The sequence below is a fragment of the Mesocricetus auratus genome, unplaced genomic scaffold (assembly GCF_017639785.1).
Source record: "Mesocricetus auratus isolate SY011 unplaced genomic scaffold, BCM_Maur_2.0 Super-Scaffold_100676, whole genome shotgun sequence".
Taxonomy (NCBI): Eukaryota; Metazoa; Chordata; class Mammalia; order Rodentia; family Cricetidae; genus Mesocricetus; species Mesocricetus auratus.
The window spans coordinates 166,781,685-166,808,224 of record NW_024429266.1 but is presented as its reverse complement, the minus strand read 5'-3'; the positions used below and the strand labels follow the sequence as shown (position 1 = coordinate 166,808,224).

At 37.3% G+C, this 26,540-nt stretch overlaps 1 protein-coding gene across 8 annotated transcripts in view; it reads right to left on the bottom strand.

Annotated features, from left to right (window-relative positions):
- Cntn4 (contactin 4) overlaps window positions 1-26,540 on the bottom strand; it is a 1,002,315-nt gene that overhangs the window by 530,318 nt on the left and 445,457 nt on the right. The window contains exon 1 of one of the 8 annotated variants that reach the window (XM_040739336.1): window positions 5,700-5,722. The exons of the other annotated variants lie outside the window; for them this stretch is intronic. The gene's annotated coding sequence lies outside the window, so the exon portion shown is untranslated. Of the gene's footprint in view, window positions 1-5,699; window positions 5,723-26,540 lie in introns of those variants that run through there. 8 annotated transcript variants of the gene reach the window in all.

The window sequence follows — 26,540 nt, the reverse complement described above, 5'->3', positions numbered from 1 at the left end:
ATTTGAAATGAAGCATTGAGTTCTTTCTGATTTTGTCAAGAACCAAATGATTTGAGGCAAGCTATTTAATCTTTAATTGTGTTAGATATTCTGTAAATTGGAAATCACACATGAACCTCTATCAGCTACCAGAGAGAATTCCAAAGTTAAAATAGAATATTCTGTAAATGCTTATTCTTGCTTGGACTCAGATTCAAATTTAGCTTTCCCACCCCTATGTACCTCATTAAACTGAGTTTTTAACTTCATGAAGGAATGGCTCATTGCTTTCTTCTTTGATATTCAATAGGCACATAGAATGATATGATTTGCCAGAAAAGGGAGTAACTAAAGAGTTTGCATGTAAATGGAAGAATAAATGTACCTAACATCCTTTGTTTATGCACTGTACTTTTACATTCATTCCTCATTTAAACCTTACCAAGAACTCTGGTGTCAGGCAGCACTGTGATTTATAGAATGGCAGCTTTGAAAATTCGAATAGGAGAGCCTATGGAACTTTTCCAAGGTCAAATATTCAGAAATCAATTCAGGCTCTATTTAAATCTATGTCTCCATACTAAAGCAGTTGATGTTTTCTATAAGAAATGAACTCTTTTTTGAAAAGTGAAATGTTTTCTGAAGTCTGACACCATGTTCTGATGGTGTCTCTCTCCTGCACTTTTGTTTTTCATGTTGTCCTCTGCCAAAGGCAAGCCGGACTATTAGCAAGCAGAAGTAGAGAATGTGTATAGGATTCACCATGCAAACCATAATGTGGACATTTGGATCGAGTATCTGTTACAAGGCCACATTTCCCAAGCATTAATTCAGAATGCTTTCCCCACATGCCTAAGTACAACAGGAACTTTGGTTTTCTTGCTAATTATTTATTGAGGGCACTGGCATTCTTAATGCAGGAATTTAAAGGAAATTGCATTGTATAGTTGATCACGTTCTAGATCTGCAATTGGCTATTGAGGGTTACTGTCTGTCACAATGGTGGCAAAGCACTGAACAAAAATGAAAACATAAAGCAAAGTGGGATTCCACAGAGAGCAATGTGCCTAACATATAGATGGGAGAATGGGATGTATTTAGACCCTAGAATTCAACCAATCAACAGATATTTTTGTAAAGCCAGTTACACAAATGGTAATATACAAATTATAAAGGTCAAGACCTCTATTTACATCATTGTTTGGTTTAATTGTTTGCATTGCTTAGGGCAAGAATCTGAGGAATACTGGTAATGTATTTGAGAAGTCACAATTAATAACCAAGAAGTAGACATGAGTGAAATGGAATTCCCCAAGTACATCCTACTCACTCACCCAGAGGCTGATTTTGATGATATCTACCAAGAAATGGTGAACTCCACTCACCATGTAACTAGAAAATTTATAGGTAAACATAGTACTTTGATTTCTGTTGATTATATATAATGACTATGTTTAGGAAATATATCCTACAGTAGAAGGACACTATGCAATATTAGTTTCATTTTCAATTGAGGGTATAGAATTGCTGAAACTGGACTTATAGGTGGTTGTAAGCCACCCACTGTGGATGAAGGGAACTGAATTCAAGTCTCCTTGAAGAACAGCATATACTTTGAACTGCTGACTCATCTCTTCTGCCCTCATTCCATTTCTTGAAGGATCTCTTCATGTAAAAATACTACCAATTTCTCAATGTAGTATTTCCTCATAAAAATTTACTTGACATTGTGCATTTATACATGGCTACTGAGTGTCCATCTGTAAAACTCAAAGTATTCCAAACAATCACAGGTCTACACTTAAGAATAGCGGGCATTCAGGCTCACTGTTACTACTCTCTAGTTGTACAATTTCTTTCAACAGTGAGAGAGGGCTGAATCAGCGTGTTAAGCTTCCTAAAACATTGAATGGCTCTGTTCTCACAGAAAAGAGGCATCTCTTCCTATTTAGTTACTGAAAAAAGCAATCACCACACTTCTGTCACCATTGGGTTCCTGTATTCTCAGTTCCCCCATCTGAAAAAATAGAGATACCTTATTTTTCAACTCTGTGCACAGTGTTGTCACAGGGAATTGAATCCCTAGCTATGAGCACATACCATCCAAACCTTCCACTAAGAAATAGCTTACTGTATTGAGTCTTAGATTTTCATTTAATTTTTATGTATATTAAAGGAATATGTAAACAGCTTCCTCACTCTCCTCCCTCTCAGGTAATAGCTTCCCATGCTAGGTGCTTTCTATGGTTTCTTAATGCTGAAAATTGAGTTTGCCTTATGTGCTGTTTATTAAATTTTTTCTCTTCTGTTCATTAATTTACCTCGTGGATAAGAATTCTCCTCTCTTACATAGTAATTTTCAATGACAAAATACCTTGTTCTACTGTTTTCCAAATTTAGTTTTATCATGTAATTTGGATAATAAATTTTCATCTGAGCCTTACTGATTGCATTTCTTATCATGTTACCTTTTTAACTGTATATCACAAATTTATCATGATCTCTCTATCATAATGAATCCATTCAATGTACCTTGTAGCACATCAACTTTAATAAGTGTCATGAATTCAGGGCAAAGAGGCATTGAACATTTTTAAAGACTTCTTTTCAGTTTAGGTGTATGAGTGTTTCACCTGCATGTATGTATGTACACAATGTACTTGCCAGAGGAAAGAGGCGTCATAACTGAAGTTAGAGATGACAGTGAGCCACCATGTGGTTGCAGAGAATTGAACCCAGGTCCTCTGCCAGAACACAAGTGCCTTTCAACTTCTGAGTCATCTCCCCAGAATAGGCATTGAACATTTAGCATTCTGCATAAAAAAGCTAAAAAATAGAGTTCAAACACTTCAACTGTTGTTCAATTGAAAACACAAAATTTGTCTAGTTCACCTAAAATATTATTTAAAATTATCCGCAGAAATAAAGCTTCCAGTTATGGAGAACACACATCAAAATGTAGTAGGAAATAGTCATCATGAAAGTAGACGTGATTAAGCTCTTCAGTCATGGTGGTGATTCCATAAGGGAGCATAAGACAAAATTACTATGAAAATAATAAATAATAGACACCACTTACAGAATTTCTTATGGAGAAGTAGTTACCTGTGCACTAGCTTTAAGTAACATAGTCTTTAATATAACACTTCAGGTAGACAGAAACATAGTTTTGTAGGTTAAGCAAATTGCTCCCTGTTAGTCTTATGAGTAAGAGACTAATTTTGAGTTTAAATATTTCCTTCCTAAGATTATTGAGGTATATTTTATATGAAGTCATAGGCTGTTTTGCTGTATAGTTTAATGAGTCTAAAAAGTATATGCAGTCATACCATATTTCTACCAGCAGTGTGATGTATAGTATCACTTCATGAACATTTAACTAGTCTTGAATTTACCAAAGTAACTAGAGACTTCATCTTTCATTCTGGTGACACAGATGCTTCATCTTTCCATTAGAATGTCATTGCTATGTCATCACATTCTGATTACAATAAAAACAAGAACAAGAACAAATCATATCTCAGGAAAGAAACATGCCTGGCGCCTCTCCCCTCTTCCTCTCCCTTCTTCCTCTCCCTCAGAGAATAATGTTAATTGATTGGCATTTGTTCCTGCTTAGCCTGAGGGCAGCTCCAGCATCTTCTCAACAGAGCATTTTAAATAGACACGACAAAATCAATACATATTGCAAATAAAATAAAAACACCTTTGCTCCCCTTTGGTAGTTGAGCATTTTGGCTATAGCATCATATCAGGCAGCTTTACCACTTAGCTGTTGACCTTGGGCAAGTCATTTAACCTCTGCTAACCTCACTTTCTTTTTCTGGTAAAACAACAGTAAAGATGCAGAGTTGTGTCAAAGAATATGAAAGAAAATATTTAGAATTAGATTCTTCTGGAAGCTGAGCATGGTTTTGAGCAAGAAAACTTGTTGAGGGAAGATGGGAAAAGCCTGGAATCATCTGGTATTCGGAAACAACAGATGCAGAGGAGAGTGCCTAATGCCACAGGGGAAATCCTTGGATCCCCTTCTGAGTGAGTTTTACAGGAGTGGGAGAGGGGTTAGTGACCAAGGGGGGCAGGGACCAGAAGCTACATCTTATCCTTGCTTTCTGGGTATGGGGAAGCAGACCCTGTAGGTCCTTGGGCTCCTACCACAAGCAGAGGAAAGAAGATTTCTTAAGCAACCATCTCACGTTTGTTTTCTCCCTGCCCACCAGTGTACTGCACAGTGCCAATTCTGCTAAACTCCCAAATAAATCACTGTTAATGAAGCGTGTTGCAATACAGACAGCAACAGGCATTTTTTAATCACCTAAACTAAAGAGGAGCTAAAGGTAAGCACAAAACACTCTAATACCTAATACATTAGGTGTCAGATTTAAAGAGGCAAGAGCCGTGCAATGTTCAGGGCTCTTACTTGCATGCACTTAGTGGGGAAGCAAAGCTTACTAGTATATTTATCATTATGCACAGCTTGCCGATTGCTCGGACAGCCAAATCAGATATCTCAGAGCTTAAAAGAGAGTCTGTACCTACTTCATCAAAAGCAGAAGATTTCCAGCAAAAACAGTCCCCAATGATTTGTACGATGGTCTATACCAATAAAGGGGCTAAAACAAATAATTCAGTGAATACTAGCAACAGGCCTGAGGTAAATAGAGTAAGGAACAAAAAAAAAATCTGCTCCGCAGAAATCATTTTGTTTTTGCCATGAAACACTGTGTTAATTAAAAAAAATCAAACACTGTGTTAATGCCATAGAGGTAGAACATAAAGGCATAGGTACCAATTAAGAAAATATATTGTCTTTGATGACAAACTCAGTATTCATTCTTGATTTTTAAGACTTTGAAGCTGTTTCCCAGCTTCTGCTTTTTGCTATTTAAATGGAGATATTACCACAAATTTCAGACGTTTATAGAGAAACTTATTAGATACATACAAGGCTGTATCGCCATAATACAAAAAGAAAAGAATCTATTAACAGCATTTGGCTTGATCAGTATAATTCCCTCTTACATTCTAACACTTATCCTCATACTCACAGATAAGTGTAGCTACCAACCATCATTTAAGAAGTTTTCTCATTCCAACAAATGAAGACCATCAGACAAAATCACAGTGGACACCTTGCAGAGATCAATGGATCACAAGGGCTCAGTCCCAATGGATACGTCTAAATCACAATTACTGTATTTATAGCTCATGACTCATCGCAGGAGAGGGGAAAGGAAAGACTAGCAAGGGCTAGAATACCTGGAAACTTGCTGTAAAACAATCTTTCCTAGAAATGTCTACCTAAACAAGACCAGAAAAACTGCACTGTCAACGGAGATGTTAACATGGAATGGAGGAAGTTTTATGGGATCTCAAACCTTGCCAAAGAACTCCAAGAAAAAATGACTGATACAGTCTTGTTCTGTTTAGAGCAAACTTGAAGTCTTTTTTAGTGATAAAATGAACAGTATCTTAGAACATGCAATAACTCTCAGCTCTTCATTTAGAACACTAAAACAAAATGTAACCACAATAGACCAACCAGGCAAAAATAGTACAAAATCATATGTTGGGAATCTGTGCTACTATTGGTAGAACAAAATATTATTTTGGAACAATCATATCAAAACTGTAGTGATATATTATTTATGGTTTATTAAATCTTGTCTGGGGATTCAGAAAGCAAAGTCAGCCACAAGCCATAGAAGTCAGGCACATACCTTTAATCCCAGCAGCCAGAAACTAGGAGGTGTTGGTACACACCTTTAATCCTAGGACTCAGGATTAAGAGGTAGATGGATCTCTGTGAGTCAGTCCAAGGCCACCCAGATCTGCACAAGAGTGAATCCGACAGAAGCAAGATCTCAGTAGAGGCATTCATTCTCTAGCCACATTTAGTAGAGGCAGCAGTTTGAGACTTAGTGACCTCTTGTGTGGACCAGCCCTTTCAGCCTGAGTAGAGATGAGAGCTAATGGCCAGCTGCTTTACTTTTCAGATATTCAGCTTGAAGTTTGAATCTCAATATCAGTCTCTGGGTCTTTTATTTATTTGTGTTCATAAAATTTCAGTGGACAAAGTGTCTGCCAAAGATTGAATCTGTTAACATCCTGCCATGGAAATGGGAGGGGCTTATTGGGCCCATTCATTCCTGAGGATATTTGCCGTTAATAGTTTTATGGAGGGGGAGACATTTCTGTTACTGCTTGTAGCCCTTGGTAAGAGATTCATGGGCTTATTGGACATTGGGAATCTTAGTGAATTAAACCATTCCTGTCTTCGTGGAGTTTACATTTTAGCATATATTTTAGCTTATTTTCTTGAACACTTTTTCTTGAACATTGTACTTCCTTTTAAAACACACATGGTGCTTAGTCTCAACAATCTTAGTGCATTTTTATTTAGTTCAGGGAAGTTTTCTAGTGGCATCTAATAAATGAAAAGGAAATGCTTAAATAAGCTGTTGCCTCTATTTCCTTATTGCCCCCCCAAAAATATGAATCTTGGGTAGGATATAGGGGGAAACAATAGTAAAAATCTCTAGCTGTGTTTTTCTTACTTGAGCATGTGTCACGTAGCTGTTGCTACCTACAGGGTTATACAGATTACCAAACAATCACAATAACTTGATGTACATTTGTCAAAGAAGCCAGTGGGCTTGAAAGTGAACAGGAGCCACTTATTTCTTCAAAATAACTGCTGCTTTTTTCTGGCCCTGTAAATGGCCAATTTCACTTCTGTGTGTTGCATCAGGGCAGGTATCAGTGACAAAAGAAAGAGAGAGCAAGAATCTTGTAAACCTTCCTGAAATTGCTTCCTTACTCTGGAGTGGTGGGTAGATATCCTCATTAGTACAGAGACCAAGCAATGAGACTGAATTACAGCATCTATATTCAGAATGATTGGCATGATAAAGGACTTGCTTCCTCCCTATAGCAACTGAAGAAATTATACATGTGGCAGTTTGGAACGAGTTGTATATGCTCTTATCCGTGGGTGCTTATCTGTCTAGTCATTTTAATTATCCAAAATAGGTAGCAAGTAATAAATATTTCTTTATTTAATCAGGATGACTTAGGCTAAATTGGGCAAATGATACAGGTTCTGAGAAAACCAGGCTTTAGGGCTGGACTGCCATGTATATACCAGATGTCTTTGTAGCTCTGGGGATGAAATGAACACACTGCCAATTTACTTTTAACTATTCTATTTATGATCTTATTTAAAATGCCCTGGGTCATCATTTCCAATTATGAAGTGATTTTTATTCAAAATTTTTAAAATTACAATGTACTAATTCTTACCAAAAATATTAGGACAGCAGCTAGGTGGAAATGTAACTTTTTGTAAGGAAAGTAGGTATACATGAGCACAGAGATTGGCTAAAATTTAATAAATTAAGAAGGAATACTAATGCCTTTGAATAAAGTCAAAGTCATAGTGGAGTTGATGGTTACAATGGTGAAGTCAGCTGACAATCTTAAACTATTTGTCAGGTTTGCACCCAGCTGCAATGCGATATCTTGCTTATGATTTCACTGGATGGGAACACAGTACTACTCTGTCATATTCTTTGAATTCCTAACCTCAACTTGATCATGAGAAATGTCAGGCAACTACTGATTTTTTAATTAATTTTTATTTAAATTAGAAACAAGATTGCTTCACATGTCAATCCCTGCTCCCATTCCCTTCCCTCCTCCTCTGCTCCCCAACAACCCTTCCAACTCCTCACCCAATCCCCACTCAACTATCCAGGGAGGGTGAATCCCTTCATGGGGGATCTCCAAAGTCTGTCATATCATCTGGGGCAGGGCCTAGGCCCTTCCCCAATGTGTCCAAGCTGAGAGAGCATCCGTCCATGTAGAATGGGCTCCCAAAGTCCATTCGTATACCTGGGATAAATACTGATATTGCCTGTGGCCCCAAAGAATTTCAAGGTCTCCTCACTGACACTCACATTCGGGGGTCTGGATCAGTCATGCTGGCCTCTCAGCTATCAGTCTGGGGTACATGAGCTCTCCCTTGTTCAGGTCAGCTGATTCTGTGGGTTTCACCTGCCCAGTCTTGATCCCACTGCTCATCACTCCTCCCTCTCTGCAACTGGTTTCCAGGAGTTCAGTTCAGTGTTTATTGTGGGTGTCTGCACAATAAGGATGGCATATAAGGCAGTCATCAATCACATTATCCAGGAAGGGCATTTAAGGTAGCCTCTCCAATATTGGTTAGATTGCTAACTGATGTCATCTTTGTAGAGCTCTGGAAATCTCATTAGAGACAGATCTCTCCTCAAACCTATAATGGTTCCCTCATTTATGGCATCTCTCATCCTGCTCTTCTCTATTCTTACCCCCAACTCAACCTTCCTGTTCCCTCATGTCCTCCTCTTCTCCCAGCTCCGCTTCCCTCTCCCATGCTCCCAATCGCCTCAGGAGATCCTGTCCTATTCCCCTTCTCTAGGGTGCCATGCATATCTCTCTTAGCATCCTGCCTGTTTCCCAGATTCTCTGGTGGGGGGATTGTAGGCTGACACTCCCATGTTTCATGACTAACATCCATATATGAGTGAGTATATCCCACGTTTGTCTTTTTGTGACTGGGTTACCTCACTCAGGATGGTTTCTTCTAATGCCATCCATTGGCCTGCAAATTTCAAGATTCCATTGTTTTTTTCTGCTGAACAGTACTCCATTGTGTAAATATACCACATATTCTCTATGCACCCTTCAGTTGAGGGGCATCTAAGTTGCTTCCAGGTTCTGGCTATTACAATTAATGATGCTATGAACATAGTGGAATGGAGGTACTTATTGTATGAATATGCATCTTTTGCTACATGCCTAAGAGTGCAATTGCTGTATCTTGCAGTAGACCAATTCCCATTTTCCTAAGGAATCTCCATACTGATTTCCAAGGTGAATGTATGAGTTGTCACTCCCACCAGCAGTGAAGGAGTGTTCTCCACTCTCCATATCCTCTCCATAGTAAACTGTCATTGTTATTTGTTATTTGTTTCTGACAGGAGTGAGAGGGTATCTCAGAGTTGTTTTGATTTGCATTTCCCTAATGGCTAAGGATGTTGAGCACTTTCTCAAGTGTCTCTCAGCCATTTTAGACTCCTCTATTGAGAATTCTCTATTTAGTTCTGTACCCCATTTTTAATTGGATCCTTTGGTGTTTTGGAGACTTGCTTCTTGAGTTCTTTATAAATTTTGGAGATCAGCCCTCTGTCAGATGTGGGGTCAGTGATTATCTTTTCCCATTCTGTGGACTGTCTTTTTAACTTGTTGACTGTGTTCTTTGCCTTACAGAAGCTACTCATTTTCAGGAGGTCCCATTTATTAATTGTAGATCTCAGTGTCTGTGCTACTGGTGTTATGTTGAGGAAATGGTCTCTTGTGCCAATTAATTCATGAGTACCTCCCACTTTCTCTTCTAGGAGTTTCAATGTGGCTGGATTTATGCTGAGGTTTTTGATTCATTTTGATATAAGTTTTGTGCATGGCACTAGACATGGATCTCTCTGCAGTCTTCTACATGCCAATATCCAGTTATGCCAGCACCATTCTTTGAAGATGCTTTCTTTTTTCCTTTGTATAATTTTAACTTCTTTGTCAAAAATCAGGTGTTCGTAGGTGTATGGCTTAATATCTGGAAATCAGAATTCTAGTATTCTGAGACACTATCACTATCATCAATGGTAAACTTTGCCATAGAGATAAGATAGACTATTGGTTAATCAAACTAAGGTCAGCAAAGAACCAAATTTACCCTACTAATAAAATGCAGAAAAAACAGTAAGAATTGTGTGTGCACAAAAGCAGATAGGTTTTCCCCAAATTTATCATTTACTATTACTGCAATATTTGGCAATTAAATATGACTTGTGTATAACGGACAAACATAAAAAATGGCCATAGAAGCTATATAGGACTGAAAGAGAAATATCTCCCTTAGGTATAGACATTTGAACACTTGGTTCATAGTTGGTGGACCTGGCTCAGGAGGATTAGGAGCTGTAGATTGGCTGAAAGAAGTCTGTCACTAGAGGTGCTCTTGACAGTTCATATTATCACTGTGCTTCCTGTTTGCTCTCTCCTCTGTGTTTACAGCTAAAGGTGGAATTTTGCAACTTCTTGCTCCCACTGTCATGCCTAATATTTTTGGCCATTCCTCCTGTCATCTTATCCTCCTGGGTCATAAGCCCAAATGAAGACTTTCTTCTGCAAGTTACTTTGGTCACTTATCAGAACATAATCAAAGTGTCTAATGCTGCAGCACAATACAGTTTTATTCTGTTACTTTTCTGGCATCAAACTTGGAGAAATTAGTAGCCCAAAGATGTTGTTAACAGAAGATTCTGAAATAATATTATTTGAAGAAATTAGAAACCGTTTACATATTTTTAACACATTTTATTGAAAATGAAATTGTAATTTGTAAGTCAGGAAATTTGAGACTAATGCTGTTTCAGAAATCTGACAAATAGAAAAAAGAAAAATCCAAATACTTGAAGTTATATCAGGAAAATTGAACTGCATAGTATTTTACAAGCATATGCTTGCACACAGTTCAAGTTTTTGTTTTATTATCTGATAGTCTCTCACTATACTCCAGCTACAGGTTTTAGAACAGTATTTTTAAAACAGGAAAAAAAGTGTTGGCAAAATGTAGTCTTTTAGTGTTGAGGTATATTTAGCTGTCAATATTACTAAGCTTTCACTGGTCTCTCATTTCATGTTCAGATTGCTTCTTGGGTACCCTAAGGAACCTCTGCTACAGAGAAGACAACAACAAAAATGTCTCATGGGAAGGAGTAACCTTGTTAGAAAAAAATAACCTGCATAAATACAATGAAACTGTCTTCCAAGAACATAACCAAGTGCAAGAGAGATAACTTTACTAACTGAAAAAAAGCCATGTATTTTCACAATGTCACTTATTCACTGTAAGCCCCCATGCTGCTTTGGAATGCTGATGTAAACACATCATCAGACTTCAATGACTGACATGTCACTTCTGCACTAGGGCATAAATCCCTCCCGTGAGATTTAAAGCTTTCTTGAATTCACACAAGGAGAGAGGGGTTTGTGAGCCATGATGAGCATGTATACAGAGATCAAGAAATGGATGAAGGGGGAAAAACATTCTCTTTTACTGATGTTAACATGGACTGATGTTAATAATGGCTCTTTGAATCAAATCCCCAAACCTCACCTGTGGTCTGGTTTTATATCTTTTAACATCCAATCCACAACCACATTAAACAGTAGTTAATAAAGCACATATACCCTTAAATTTAGATCTTAGAAGTTGGATTCTTAGCATTGTTGAGTAAGCATTCTTTTTTTTCATTATTTTTATTACATTTTTTTTAGAAAAAAGCTTACTTCACATGTCAATCCCAGCTCCCTCTCCTTCCCCTCCTCCTGCACTCCCTACCATCCCCCCGACAGCCTCCAGCCCTATCCCCACTCCCTTCCACATAGGGGATATCCAGAGTCTGTCATTTCATTCAGGGCAGGGTCCAGGCCCTCCCCTAAGAGTCCAGGCTGAGGGAGCATCCCTCTTTGTGGTATGGACACATAAAGTCCATTTGTATGCCGGGGATAAATACTGATCTACTGCCCAGGGTCCCATAGATTGCCCAGGCATTCTTTTTGATACAGGCAGAGTTCAAGCCCATTCTCATACTCTTCCTTTCCTCCATTCTCCTTTCTTTCCCCACCAATAGTATTTCTTAAAAATAATCCCCCAAAATCAACCCATTTATTCAGTCACATTTCTATGCATTATATTATTGTAGTATATTATCAAAATAAGCAAGTGTAACTGTATTATCTAGCCAAATATAACTGTGTAAATATTTGTCTTTTAAAATTGGGTACATATTTAACATAGCATAATTTATACTGTGGAAGAAAAAATTAAATTTTCACTTCCATTTGTATGCCAGTGTGCTAGCTTGCATAAGTAGGTATTTTTCACATTCTGTTATTATAAATGAGGATAACGTGCAGAAATATCTCATACAATTATAAGTAAATAGGTAAGCACCTAATAAGAGCAGATCATATAATCAGGCATGCATATTATTCCATGCCAACTACTTCTGAACACTTAAAATAGACCCACGGCAAGTTTATTAATGTTAGCAAAGAAAATTCTCAGTTTGCCTTTGTGGTCAAGTATGTCCTTCTCTTGCAGCAATGAGGCTGGCCTCCTGGTACCAATCTCTGTCATATTATAAATAAATAATAAAGCAGCCTCGTTTGAATTTTAAGAAACAGTTTTTATTAGTCACTCTTTATAATGTTCCTAGTATCCTCAAATGCAGTTTCATGTTTATGATCACAAACAGATGGTTATACTTGATTTCTCATCATAACCCAAAAGGTGCGCTGTCTACAGGAGGAACTTGGCACTGTGTGTCTCCCATGGTAGATTCCCTAGAGGAACTTCATTATAGATAAAAAATAGTAAAAAGAATTTCAGTCCAAGACACCTGGCTCCTAACAATCCATTGTTTACACTTCAAATACAGCCATAGGACCTTATGCTAACTCTGGTCAAGTCAAATTTAACTTCCAACAACCTGACATTCTTTAAAAAACTCAGGAAATAGCCCATTTTTCCAACTTCCACAGCCTCATACAGTATAAATCTACATTTTACTCATGCTACAGGTTATTTGGATGCATCTACTAATTATGTCCCTATGTCTACTAGGCTACTGTCTCATCCTTCAAATTTATACCTTAGACGATCTTTGGTGGAAGACTTTCTCTAACTTCATACCAACAATATTTCTCACAGCTGCTCTCTCATAAGCCAGAATTAATCTTATTAGAGGATTTACCAAATAATGTTGGGACCCACATATTAAACTCCACCTGTTATTCTATAGTCTTGAAGGGAAAGACAAAGGATTTTTCATTCACCAAAATTTTTAAGTATGTATCTGAACTGGGTATTGGGGGCACACGCCTTTAATCCCAGCACTTAGGAGGCAGAGGCAGGTGGATCTCTGCGAGTTCAAGGCCAGCCTGGTCTACAGAGCAAGTTCCAGGACATCCTCCAAAACAGTACAGAGAAACCCTGTCTCAAGAAAACAAACAAACAAAAAAAGTATGGATCTAGACTGAACTGCTTTCAACTCTGATACATGGCATTACTGAGCAAAAACCCAGGTAAATCTAACAGTACAAATTGTCCACAGGTCTCAGTGCAGAAAGAGCATAAGAAGGTACGAAAGGATTTATTACAAAATTGCTGTAAGAACTGATAAGTATTTCTCTGGCTATCTTTGTGGACAAGTGTTTTCGAGGTCACTTGGGGATCTAGAGCTCAATGATGATATGTCTAGTATAAACATACATTTATATATTAAAGAGGAGAGAGAGAGAGAGAGAGAGAGAGAGAGAGAGAGAGAGAGAGAGAATAATGTGTTCTTCACCAAATTTAACTGACCAGAGAGGCATTTCAGGAGCTCCTCAGAACCCACTTAGGCCATTGTTTCTAATCAGGACGGAGGGAATATGAGCTAAAGATAAAACTCCTTCTTAGAGATTTGATCAGTTCCAATAACATCATAGGTCAAACCCAAATGTCTAAGTCCCCAAGAATATTGGGTCATAGTGATACCTGCTTATTTAGAAATCGGCTATGAGCCAGGCAGTGATGACACACACCTTTAATCCCAGCACTCAGGAGGCAGGCGGATCCCTGTGAGTTTGAGGCCAACCTGGTGTACAGAGTGAGTTCCAGGATCACTAGGACTGTTTCACAGAACAACCCTGTCTTAAAACAACAAAAACAACAAAAAAGAAGAAATTGACTATAGTGGTTAATGTAACTTTGTAACTAATATCATGATGCCTGAAAATTATTACCTAAAAATACCTATTTATAGATACATTTGTATGAAAGCTAATTAATACAAATCCATTGTTTTTTAATTTAAGTCTATTTTAAAAATGCTATAATCAGCTGATCACCTGTTGGTGTGTTATAAAATCTATTTATGTATCATTCATTACTCTATATGTATGCATATATGTATATATACAGTCATATATTTTCCTTCATCACTGACTACTGGGTCAGAAATAGACCTGAAGACCTTGAGTTCTTGAGTATTACCTGCCATGCCTGTACTCTCATTTCTTAAATATCTGGTATCTATATCTGGTCCAGGAATAATTTCATCTACTGACAAGTCATAAATTTATCTCAGAAGTTTTAATCAATATAAATCAACTTTACATGAACATCCTAAGAGCTTAATAAAGGTTAACAATGATTTTCATCATAGTTAAAGGTTTTATATTTCTTTTCTTTTACTTTTGTCCTTGCTAGGACATTCATTCTGTTTTGACCAAAATGTACTAATCTTACAAATAATTGAAGATTCTGCTCAAATCACTTCACTTCTATTAACCTTGGAGGATGAGCTAGTTAGTGGCCATTTGTCTAATATCTACCCTATTGGACCATTTGCTGTTTTTTACTGCTCAATCAAATACCTGCATTTTAATTGAAGTGATATTTGTCTCTGTATTGACACTTGCCTTCTGTCAACTGTGCAGCAAGTTTCATGAAGTCAGAGTGTAGCTGTGTGCTCATTTTATTTGTATTTCACCATAATTTCTATTGCATTGCGTTTAAAAGGTATTTTAAAAACTTGGTTGGCCTCTATTTGTCCAACAATATTTTAATCAATATTTATTTTCTAGTGGACTTAGCTTCAAACATACTTGGATATATAAAGTCAGTTTATAAGTTCATAAAAACATTTTCCCCTTCTGCAAGGATAACTTATATGCCAGAGAGTGTGATAGGCATGTTATTAGCACATTTGAATGCAGTACTTGGTTGGTATTAGTAGGTATGCCTCTGTTGGAGGAAGTGTGTTCCTGGGGGTGGTCTTTGAGGTATCTGACAGTAGACTAAACCTCTGAAATTGGGTTAGCAAGACCCAATTAAACATTTTGTTTGAGTTGCCTTATTCATGGTGTCTCTTCATAGCAATAGATCAATGACTAAAACAGGCAGGATATTAGCAAAATGATGATGATGATGATGATGATGATGATGATGATGTGGATGAGAGTGAGGATGATGATGATAAGTCACAGCAAAAATGTGGCATGGGACTGATCCAAGCCCCTGAATGTGAGAGTCAGTGAGGAGGCCTGGGCAAACTATAGGTCCCTAGGCAGTGGATAAGTGTTTATCCCTGGCATACAAACAGACAAAAAGAGGGATGCCGTCTCAGCCTGGACTCTTAGGAGAGTGCCTGGATCCTGCCCTGAGTGAAATGACAGACTCTAGATATCCCCTATGTGGAAGGAAATGGCGATAGGGTGGGAGGCTGGGGAAGATGGTGGGGGGGGCAGGAGGAGGGGAGGGAGAGGGAACTGGGATTGACATGTAAAACAAGCTATTTAAAATTAAAATAATAAACAATAAAATAAAAAAAGTGAAGAAAACGGAAGCAATCATTATAGACTGTTAGCAAGAATGGGTCCCAGAAACAGAAAATGGCACAGAAATTTTAATTAAATAATTTTAAAAAATGTAACAACCATATGAACCAAGTATTTTACTTCTGTGTATAGAATCAAAGGAAACAAAGTCATCAAATTGAAAGAAATACTTAGAAATCTATATCTGTTTTTGAAGCCTTCAAAACAACTGTGGTATCAAATCAGTCTAGGTGCTAATCAATATATGGATAAAGACATTGATGAGGAAAGAAACAAACAAACAAACACACACACACACAGATGACAGATGTAACTACTTAAGGACATTATACTAAGTGAAAGCAGCCTAATACTAACAGCAAAGTATGAATTTGCTCCCAAATGTGGGGACTAAAAGGAAATGAAGATAAAAGTTAGACTCTAGGTGTTAAGAATGAGGTATTCAGGAGCTTGGGGTTAGGGAAAGAGTATAATAATGGTGAAAAGAGTGTGATAATAATCACAACATAATAATAGGTTCAATGTAGGATATACATATATATATACACACACAAATATACATACATACATGTATAAAAATGCCACATTGAATCCTGGAACGATCAGGAAAAGGTGAAGCAGGGAGGGTTCTAGGAGGAGGGTTCTAGGAGGAATGGAGGGAGGGAAAATTGTGGTAAGCATGTATTATATGATAGAAGAATTTGATTTCAGTTAAAAATATGTACAATTCAAGTATTGATAGTAACACTATCTTTAAAACCCATAAGCCTATCTCATTAACAACTGACAAAAATAAGATATCAGTAGTATTTATAGAATTACCATGAGCATTACCAAGTGAGGTCTGAATAACTTTAATAACATTTACCACTATGGGTACTAGGTTCTCAACTAGAGAACACAAATATATTTAGCTACTATTTCAAGAACATTTTAAGTTAATAAATTCATAATAGTGACTGTACTGTGTGTCACTGGAGGAAAAATGAAATTAGACATATCTGAGACATAAATTAGTATCAGGAGAGAGAATTGTTTCTGCTTTCTCTTCATGCCAAAATAATTATTTATTAGAAAAATTAACAAGTAAACAATACCATCATGTGTAGATATCATGATGCATCTTCCTTCCTTCCTTCCTTCCTTCCTTCCTTCCTTCCTTCTTTCTTTCTTTCTTTCTTTCTTTGTTTCTTAGTACACGTAGTTGAATGAACATTGAAAGTTAAATGCATACTTAAATACTCAAAATAAACAAGTAGAGGATGTATCCCTGCAGAAAAAAACAAACAAACATACAAACAAACAAAAACCACTGATCTAACTCATAATGTAGCCTCATGTCTTTGCTCAACACAGAAAAGAGATTTAATTTTTTTTTTAATCTGCCTTCCCATGAACGGCTCTGCAGCTGCTAAGTTTATACTAGTGGAAGGGGAATGGAGAGGAAGCAATGGGAGGGTTAGACTTGTTTTGGTTCTGTTATTATCCTTATCAATATACAGTCTACGAAGCTGTGAGGTCGAAGCACTCCAACTGGCTCATGTTATCTCCAAAGATGAATGCACAGCAGAGTTCAGTTTTTTTTACAGCTGAAATTACATTAAAACCCAATTTTGTTCAAGTTAATATATACTATTCTTTATTTCAAACTAATGGCAGCCTGTGAGCTCTTTGTTTTCTTAAAGTGACAAAGGTAGGATTTCAAAAGCAATTGGAGATGAAAATAAATATGAAGGGTTCCTCTTGGTGCATCCTACAGCATATTACTTGTATAGAATATAAATGCAACCTCTCATAAAGTCAACTTTTATCAATGTGGATGCCCTCTACTCCATCTTTCTCAGCATGTTTACTTTAGTGACAGCAGGATAGGTGAGGACTTTCTTTTCAGTGTTATCCAGGGTAAAATAGGAGTGTGGTCAGATATTTTCCAATCTTCTAGTTCTACAGAGAACATTTAGTGTTCCTTTTGTATCCTGACCTCTTATCTAGCCCAGGAGATATGCTACTCACTCCCCAGGATACCTAGCACAACAGCATTCTGAATTCTTCCATTTGACTTAAGAGGCAATTTTACCACTTCATTTATGAGGGTGGAAAAAGTGCCGAGAAGCATTTCGGTGATGGCAGAAGCCCCATGCTGTGAGTTGATCTTGCTACCCTGAAACTAATCTGGAAATATTTTTACCTTAATCTCCTACAGAAATAAACCTTCTGGAGGTCTCCATCTCACACCCAGCAAAATGTGTGCTCTATCAGCTGCTGGTAGCACACTGTTAGCAACAGAATGAAAATGCAGAAGCCAAGCCCTGTGCTTGGGAGATTACTGCTCTTTTATATCATTTCTTTGTGGAAGATTTCCTGATACAAATTCAACCCTGAGCCTGTCTCCCATTCACTACTATTCTGTCTTTGCTCCTTTTGTTCCTGGGATTTTAAATCACACCTTCTGATCCAGCCTTTTAGTCTAAATCCTTGGAAGACCTGCTTTGCTTATCTGATCATTGGCAGGGTTCTTATTCATTTGGAAGATAAGACTGGAAGCTGCCACACCAGGTAGCTAGAGAGATTTTACATTTAGTCTAACATCATCTGGGTCTTATCAAGAAGAATTTTTCTCACATAACTTAATCTGCCGTTAAGTTCGGGGTGAAAATATAAATGACACTGTTAAAGTGGCATTACATGTCAAGGGTTACTATGCCACTGATCCCACGCCAGGCTCATACCCTGCCTTCTATTACGCTATACACTGATGGTTAGTTTTAATGACCTCCTGGCAGGCTCCACGATGCTGGTTGAAAATACTTAGAAGAATTTCAAAAGCATCTTTCAGTTTCACATCTCAGTTCCATAGAGATGAGTATGAGAATTGCCAAGGTCAGTGGTCCTGCCTAATGGTATCTTGGACAGCCAATGAAGGTGGTAACTCTATTCATGGCCTACTATTCAGGAAGGGACAATATCTTTAGCGTAGTGCCATCCGCACAGCCTCCCTCAGCACCTATTTTGCCCTTGGCAGTCTGAGAACAATCTGACAGGCACTCTGGTACATGCCACTGTGCTAGCTAGATCAAATTTAAGTGACTCTACCCTCTTCCGTTGACTGCCAATTAATTTTAAACCAAATGTCTGGGAGAGGTTATGTCAGGAATCTTGAATAAATTGTATGTGACAAATGCAGGAGACACAGTGTCACAAACAGCGAGGAGACTCAAACTTTCAGAGTTTACCTTTTGTTGGGCCTGTTTTAGGGAGAAGGAGGTGATACTAAATGCTCTGAGACTTAGATATCACCCAGGTTTAATCTGTCTAAATCTTCTATAAAACCCTGACATTTTTCTTTGACTTACTTAAAGTACAAAGATACTTGGTGTGGTGGCACAAGTCTATAATATTTGGGAGGTAGAATCAAGAATATTGTAGCTCCAGGCCAGTTGAGATATATAGCAAGATGCTGTCTCAAAAAATCATGTTGAGAAGTTTTTTAGGCACGGGGAAGTGAATGCATACGTGACCATGTATCTGGATATTATTTATTTATTATACTCTCACCTTACTCTAGGAATAAAATACTGAAACTAGGGAAAGTGCCCCATGCCACATCCCTGAAGCCATTAGCTAACATTGCCACAGGCAAGTGTGAAAGTGAACATGGTGACCTCACTAGAGGTTTTTCAAACAATTCCCCAAACTCCCCACATCTGGCCCTAAGCATCCGAAAACCACTACAGAAAGCTCAGAGACTAGGAGGGAAACAGAAACCCGGACACTTATTCTAGCTACACAATGTCAATCAATGGATGTGAAAATCAGGGTTTCTCCATTTGCAAAGCAGAAGCTGTACAATTAAAGCTTCTTTTGTCAGTGTGGCTTCCCTACAATACGTATAGAAGGGAAAGCATTAATTTGCAGTATCACCTATTTCCCCCTCCCTATTTTATCCTTTTAGTCTGTTGTCTCTTTTTTTAAGTATAAAAATAAGCTGAAAGAAAACTTAAGTAAGTACAAAATACAAGTGATTTGCACAGTTCTCTAAACCACTTTCTTTTTTTACATTTGTTGTTTGCTCATTTTATGAGACATAATATGAAAGTATAATAAGGAAGTAATAAATTATATTAAACAATACACACACAGTATTTTACATATTCATCAGTCTTTGTGCCAATGAAATTTCTTAGTGTAATAGTTATAAACTAGTCTATTTGTTTTGCAAATAAGCTTAGAGAACAACGCTTTTTCCATTGGAGAAATTAGACTCTGTAAGCCCCAGACATGGCTTTCTTCTCCTTAAAATAGTTCAAATGGGAGGTAAATTTTACATGAAGAAAATAAAACAAACTAACTTTATTCCCAAAATCTTATCTTGAAATTCAATCATAGTATTCTTGATAAGCAATTAGTTATTAAATTATATTTACAAAATTAATTGCAAATTATACATTTAGAAAAGTCTAAAGTTTGTCCATACTTCGAATTTCTTTTATGTGTTTTAGTTGGGTTTGTTTCCTTGAGATAAAATTTCACTAATTAGTCCAGGTTTCCTGAATCTTAGTATGTACTAGACAAGCTTGGCTTCAAAAATATCAACTTCCAGTTGTGCCTCCCAAGTGCTGGGATTGCAGATGTTCCTATCACCACTAACCTCCACACCCACACATATATGGAATTTCAGCATCCAGCATAAAAGCAGAACAAATGAAAATCCCCCCCCCCCATCATAGCTTCTGCTCTACAGCCAAACACATCCTTCTTTCCAGCTCATTGCTCTTTATTTTGTTGCAAGAAGATTAATACTCAGTGCCAATGGGAGTTATGATGCAAATCAAACTGTCTGGGGACGTAGTCAAAATACTAGGGAAGATGATGCAATTCTGTGTAATCAAACTACCACAGGGGCAGGGAGGAGTTAAAAATTCAACTGTACCCACCTTCCGTTTTATTACTAAGTAGAACAGAAGATAAACTCTCAAAAGAGAGGCAAAAAGTATTTGGCTAGTTATTTATATTGGCTTCTTGGGGTGGCTCTTGGATTTTCCAAGCTTTACAAGTATATATCACTTCAAAATGTACTTGCTGCTAACACATACTGATGGTGCTGATCCAGGCACATCCTCTCCTTCTTTGCCACTTCCTTTTCAAGTGATGATGTCTATTTGTTTAAAGATCTTTCTCTCAAAATATTACTTGAATGTACAAGGAGGAGAAAAGGAGCATCTTTTAGCTCTCTCCAAGCTATAAAGCAGGGAGTGGTAAGTGATCGGCTGAATTTATAACGCAGGTTGAGAATCCTTGATTGAGCCACCAAAACTGAAGTAGTCTGAAGCACAGGTTTTTTGCATGCTGACATGACTTAACAAGGAGAAAATGCCAAAACTGACTTTATACAACTGGATAAACTTAGAACACTAGAGCAATAACAGGTGTATCAAAATTACCTTTCATTTGTAAGTGCGAGACTTGCCCTGAACCTAAGAAAATTTCAAGTTTATACTTGAGCTTTATTGCCTAGATAACTCATTCTCTGTATGCAAATCTTTCAGACTCCAAAACACCACTGAAATACTAAAATCTTCCTTGTCACAATTACTTAGGGCAAAAGACATTCAATGTTATACAAAGCTATATTTATGGATGCACACCGTGTCTTATTTTGATGTGTCAATTACCAGAAGCCAAAACAACAAAATGAAACAAACCCTCCTTTATCTTAGGTTTCTCTATCATCTATGAAGTATGCAGATGTTCAGCATCAGGAAACAAAGCTGAATTCGAGTTAGTTACAGCATTCACTTCATGTGTTTCCCTTTATTGCAAAAAAGATAAAAAGAAATCAACCTCATGAAACCAGAAAGCTTCATTGATTATTACATCATGAGCGTGTGGTGAAGGACAGAAAGTCAAAGTTAGTTTTCCAAGTGGAAGGCATACAGACCTCATACCTTGAATCTCTTCAGGGATTTATACCTAAGGCATTTCCAGGTACATTGTTGTCAAGATGATTATCTGAGAAGGAGGTTAAAGGGGGAAAATAATGAAGTTGACCAAGTAAAGAAATATTTTCTTTCACGGACCTAGATATAAAAGCAAGTTGGTGTCAAGGACCAGGGATTCTAAGCAAGAAGTTTACATGGAATAAGTGGGGTGATCTGAGATTCATGTAAAGAGTTTTAACCTTTCTCTGAGAAAGTATATGCCATGTCCTGGAGATTCAAATTCCCAGCACTAATAGCATAAGAATAATGTTGTGTTTCATGACACTGTTCTAATCTTCTGGTTCATACAATTGTAAGAACAAATAGCCATCTTAAATGAGGCAATTCCATCATTATCATGCTTGCAATGAAGTGATAGGGAAATAATTACCATCCCCCCCCCAAAAACAAAAAAATGAAGAAATTCTGCATCCTTTGAGATTTCCTTCTTGTGGTCTGATTGGTCACATGATAGCAACAAACACTGACAGCTACAGTATAATAACTGTTTAATAATATAAAGTGATCACATGAGTAATGTGTTAGATATACAGAGCTGACCAGGTATGGCTTGCTACTTCAAAATAGTCTATAAAAGTTCTATAAAAGCATGGTGTGTTATAACATAATGAGTAATGAAATAAATTAGAGGCCACATATGGTAGGGCATACATGTATTTCCATCACTCAGGAGGCTAAGTTTAAAGAAAAATGTGTGTGTGTGTGTGTGTGTGTGTGTGTGTGTGTGTGTGTGTGTGTGTATGTGTGTGTGCGTGCCATCTGGAGCTAAAAACAGGGTAATTGCTTAATTGGTAAAGAGTACACTGCACAAGCATGAAGGACTAGGATCTATGTAAAATTCAGGTACAGTGGGGTATGTCTGCAACCATAGCACTGTTGGGATGTAGGGAGACAGGCAGGTGACAGTGTTAAATGGCAAGCTAACACAGTCAAAAAAGTAAACTCCAGGGTCAATGAGAGACCTTATCTCAATATAATGTAGATACCAAAAAAAAAATCAATTTAAAAATAAAAATTACAACAGATGGTGCTGGTGACAATGATAGTGATGATGATGATTATGATTATGATGATGTGGGGAATAACTGAAGAAGATATTCAACAATAATTTTGGGCTTTTTTACGAGACAGGGTTTCTCCGTATTGTTTTGGAGGCTGTCGGTCCAGCCTGGCCTCGAACTCACAGAGATCCGCCTGCCTCTGCCTCCCGAGTGCTGGGATTAAAGGCATGTGCCACCACCACCTGGCTAATTTTGGGCTTTAATATGCACATACATGGGTGTATCTATACATATACCAAATAAATTATTAAATTTAGAGAATAATTTGTATATATTAATTTTAGACTATGAAAAATTAAAATACTCACAAAAATTTGAATAAATTATTTCAAATCCAGATCAAGCTATAACATTAATTTGCATAATTTTGAACAGCGACACATCAATACACTAATATATAATTTTGTGAAGATATTAGCATGCTTTATTGTAATTTTGAAAATTACCATATGCTCAAATTGTTAGGAATAATTGGAGACATATTAATGTCTAAAGTGTATTGCTAAGTAGATAAAGAATAATTTGCACAAATGACAGGAGGGTTAAAAGTCACATAGTTTGTTTCTTTGATTTGCTAGAGCCAGTATAGTACAGTAGTACAAACTGAGTGGTGAAAACAGGAGAAGTTTACAGTATGCAAGTTCTGGAGCATAGAAGACTATTATGAAGTGCAAGTGGGGCCATGCACAATTGGAAAGCACTAGGAAAAACCTTCTACAGATAGAATCACTCCAGTCTTTACATGGAATCCTTGATTTGTGTGTCTTTGTGTCCAATTGTATAATTTTACTAAGATGTAAAAAAATGTTAGGTGCACACATGAGAGTATAGGATTCCTTAGCTTTAAAAGCAGTTGTAAGCCACCAAACACAGGTGCTGGGGAACCAACCCTGGTCCTCTGGAAGAACAGTGTATACTTCTACAGCTACAGTCCCCTTTATTTGTGTTTGTTTGTTTGTTTTTTTATCACATCTGTGAGAGTATCAGGAGTACGAGATTGTGGCCACCCTACTCTTGTATTACATCATCTTTCTTTAAATGTGGTTTTTAAAATTTAAATTAGAAGCTAGCTTGTTTTACATGTCAATCCCTGTTCCCTCTCCCTCCATTCCTCCCCTGGCCCCCACTAACTCCCTATCCCATTCGCTTTCTGCTTCCCAGATAGGATGAGGCCTTCCATGGGGGGAATCTTCAAAGTCTGTCAAACCATTTGGAGCAGGGCCTAGGCCCTTCTCCATGTGTCTAGGCTAAGAGAGTATCCCTCTATGTGGAATGGGCTCCCAAATTCCATTTGTATACTAGGGATAAACACTGATCCACTACCAGAGGCCCCATAAATGCCCAGGTCTCCTAACTGACACACACACATTCAGGGGATCTGGATGTCATCTTGACTCCATCTGAAACAATTCTACTTCCAACTTCTATGTCATTTTACAATTCACGAATCTGGAAAGGGTCATAATTTTACCTGAAACATTTACTTACTGAGAATTGGGGAGAGAGTGGGATGGGGCTCTCACTCTAAGAGAAGTGCTATTGGAAATCTGCTCTCAATCCCTTTCTGATGAATTTTCTCACTATTAAACAGATTTCTGAGATGAGAGTGTATGAATGGTCAATGTGTAGATGAATGTATATATGGATAAATGCCAATTATAAATCATATTTGTAAGCATTTACAAGATCTTCTCCCCAGTGACCAAATTGATGATAGTTATAAAATACAAAATGGCAAGTTGGATAGCATTCCATTAAATTTGCTAAGAAATAGCTTAATCTGGATAATCATGCCAAAGATTTTACAGCAATATATTTTTTATCATACATATACAATAGACAACTATTGAGAGAGAAATGAGAGACAGAGATCAGTAAGTCAATGTGGCAAGTACAACTTTGAAGGCATCAAAACATCTTGATGACAAACGCGTGGATTAGACATGATTCACTAAAAAAAAATACAGGAAGCCTGAATACTCTGCATACCTTAATCCCATCTGTATACCTGTACACCATCTTCCCAGATACCATCTCAGAACTTCCAATTCTGTTCTGTATGCTATATACAAATTGGCTCACTTCTGTGACTCAGACATTTAAAAGTCTATAAGACAATATTCGAACTATCTGTGCCCATTGATAACAGAATCAGTATAGCATATGGAAGCAAGTAAAACATGGTTCTCTATAGAGTATATATACTTAAGGAATAATTTCCCCTAACTTGGAAATATATTGCCTATTTTCATGTAGTACCATAGTATGTAGTATAGACACCTGTTGCTTAGCAAGACTCAATTATTATTTAGTTAGCTGTACTTAACGAGACTTAATACTAACACTCACTCAGTAGGCATGAAGCTCAATGCAGTAATGTCATGGTTTGCTTTATTAAATAGATAAGAAAACTGAGAGATAAATGTTTAATGGCTTTCTTATGATCACTTTATTCAAGAATGAGATCTGAATCTAAATTATATGGAAATATTCTAAAACCTGGGTTCTTCACCAGTGTATTTTAAGACTTGTATTATATAAACTTGGTATCAAATGTATTTCTGGGATAGTGAAATAGGAAAGGTATTTTTGCTAACCTAGAACAATGAGTAGGTTTTGATATTTTAAAATAGATTTGTTGACCTTTTTTCAGAACTCAAATACTGTGTACTACTTTAATATAACCTTACCTATACAAGGTCAAATGCTAATATGATTATTGAGAACACAAACTTAATATTTTCAATATGAGACACTGACTATAAGGTCAGAATCTTTAAAAATAAAGGAAGATAATTAAAAGTAATTTATATCAACTTATGAAATCAAATATCACCTCAAGTCATGAGGGAGTTATAACAGTGATTTGACCTCTGTAAATATGAGTCAGTCTACAGGCAATAGGATTAAGCTTAAATACAGGGAAGTGTGGGTACATTTGAGGAAATCTCTCCTCATAGCTTAACTTCAGTAGATCTGAAATTTACCCAAAGATCTGGAAGATTTTTAAATGATTTCTTGGCATATAAATGTCAGCTCTGAGTAATGTGGTGGGAGGTGTGGATAGAAACTGCTGTCCTCTTAAATCTCTGCCTGAGAAACCTCAAGGTGGTTCCCAATGGGAAGTAAGTCTTCAAGTTCAAGATGCTGGCGATGAGGTCTTTCATGTCCGTCTTTTCCCCCATGACACAGAAAACCTACTCACTGATCTTGTTCTGTACTAACAGCAAAATTCTGGGCTTGGTCTTTGAAGAACAGTCTTCAAAAGCACTGCTTCAGGAAGACTGGGAATCTCTTCAGGCTACCAAGCTGTCAGTAACTTCCAGATTAGCCTTCCCTTGGACTCACCTCAAACATGTTGAAAGTATTCCAATGCAAGAAAGACTTTTCAATCAATTTGTTTTGAAAGGGTCTTACAGTTGCTTGAACAGACAACAGTGTGAATTTCTCATTTAAATATTCAAAATCACATTATAATAGAAATGATGACCTCATATTATAAAATTATAAGGGTTGGGGAAGTAGTTCAGCCATTAATGCTTGGTGTACAAGCGTGAGGACTTGAGTTCAACCCCCAGCAGTACTGTAAAAACCTATTACAGGGGAGGTAGAAAAAGAATGATCTCTATATCTTATTGGCAATAAGTATAGCCTAATTGGATGGTTCTTGTTCACAGTTGAGAGATCCTGCCCAAAAATGTTGTATGGCTTGTGAGGAATAGCATCCATGCTTGACCTCTGGCATCTGTGTGCACACAACCACAGATATGCTCGCTCTGTGTGTGTGTGTGTGTGTGTGTGTGTGTACCTCTCTAAATCTGTCTCTGTCCTCTCTTTCTTTCTCTTTCCCTCCTCTCCTCTCTTTCTTCTCCCAGCAAAGCAAAACAGTCTTATCCAGATCTAGCTGAGGGAATCAGGGATCCTGTTTTTCAGGCCACCAATGGCTCTATAAATTTGTTGACCAACCTACCAAAATGTATGTAAGATGAGGAGTGCTCTTCTGCATAACACTCAT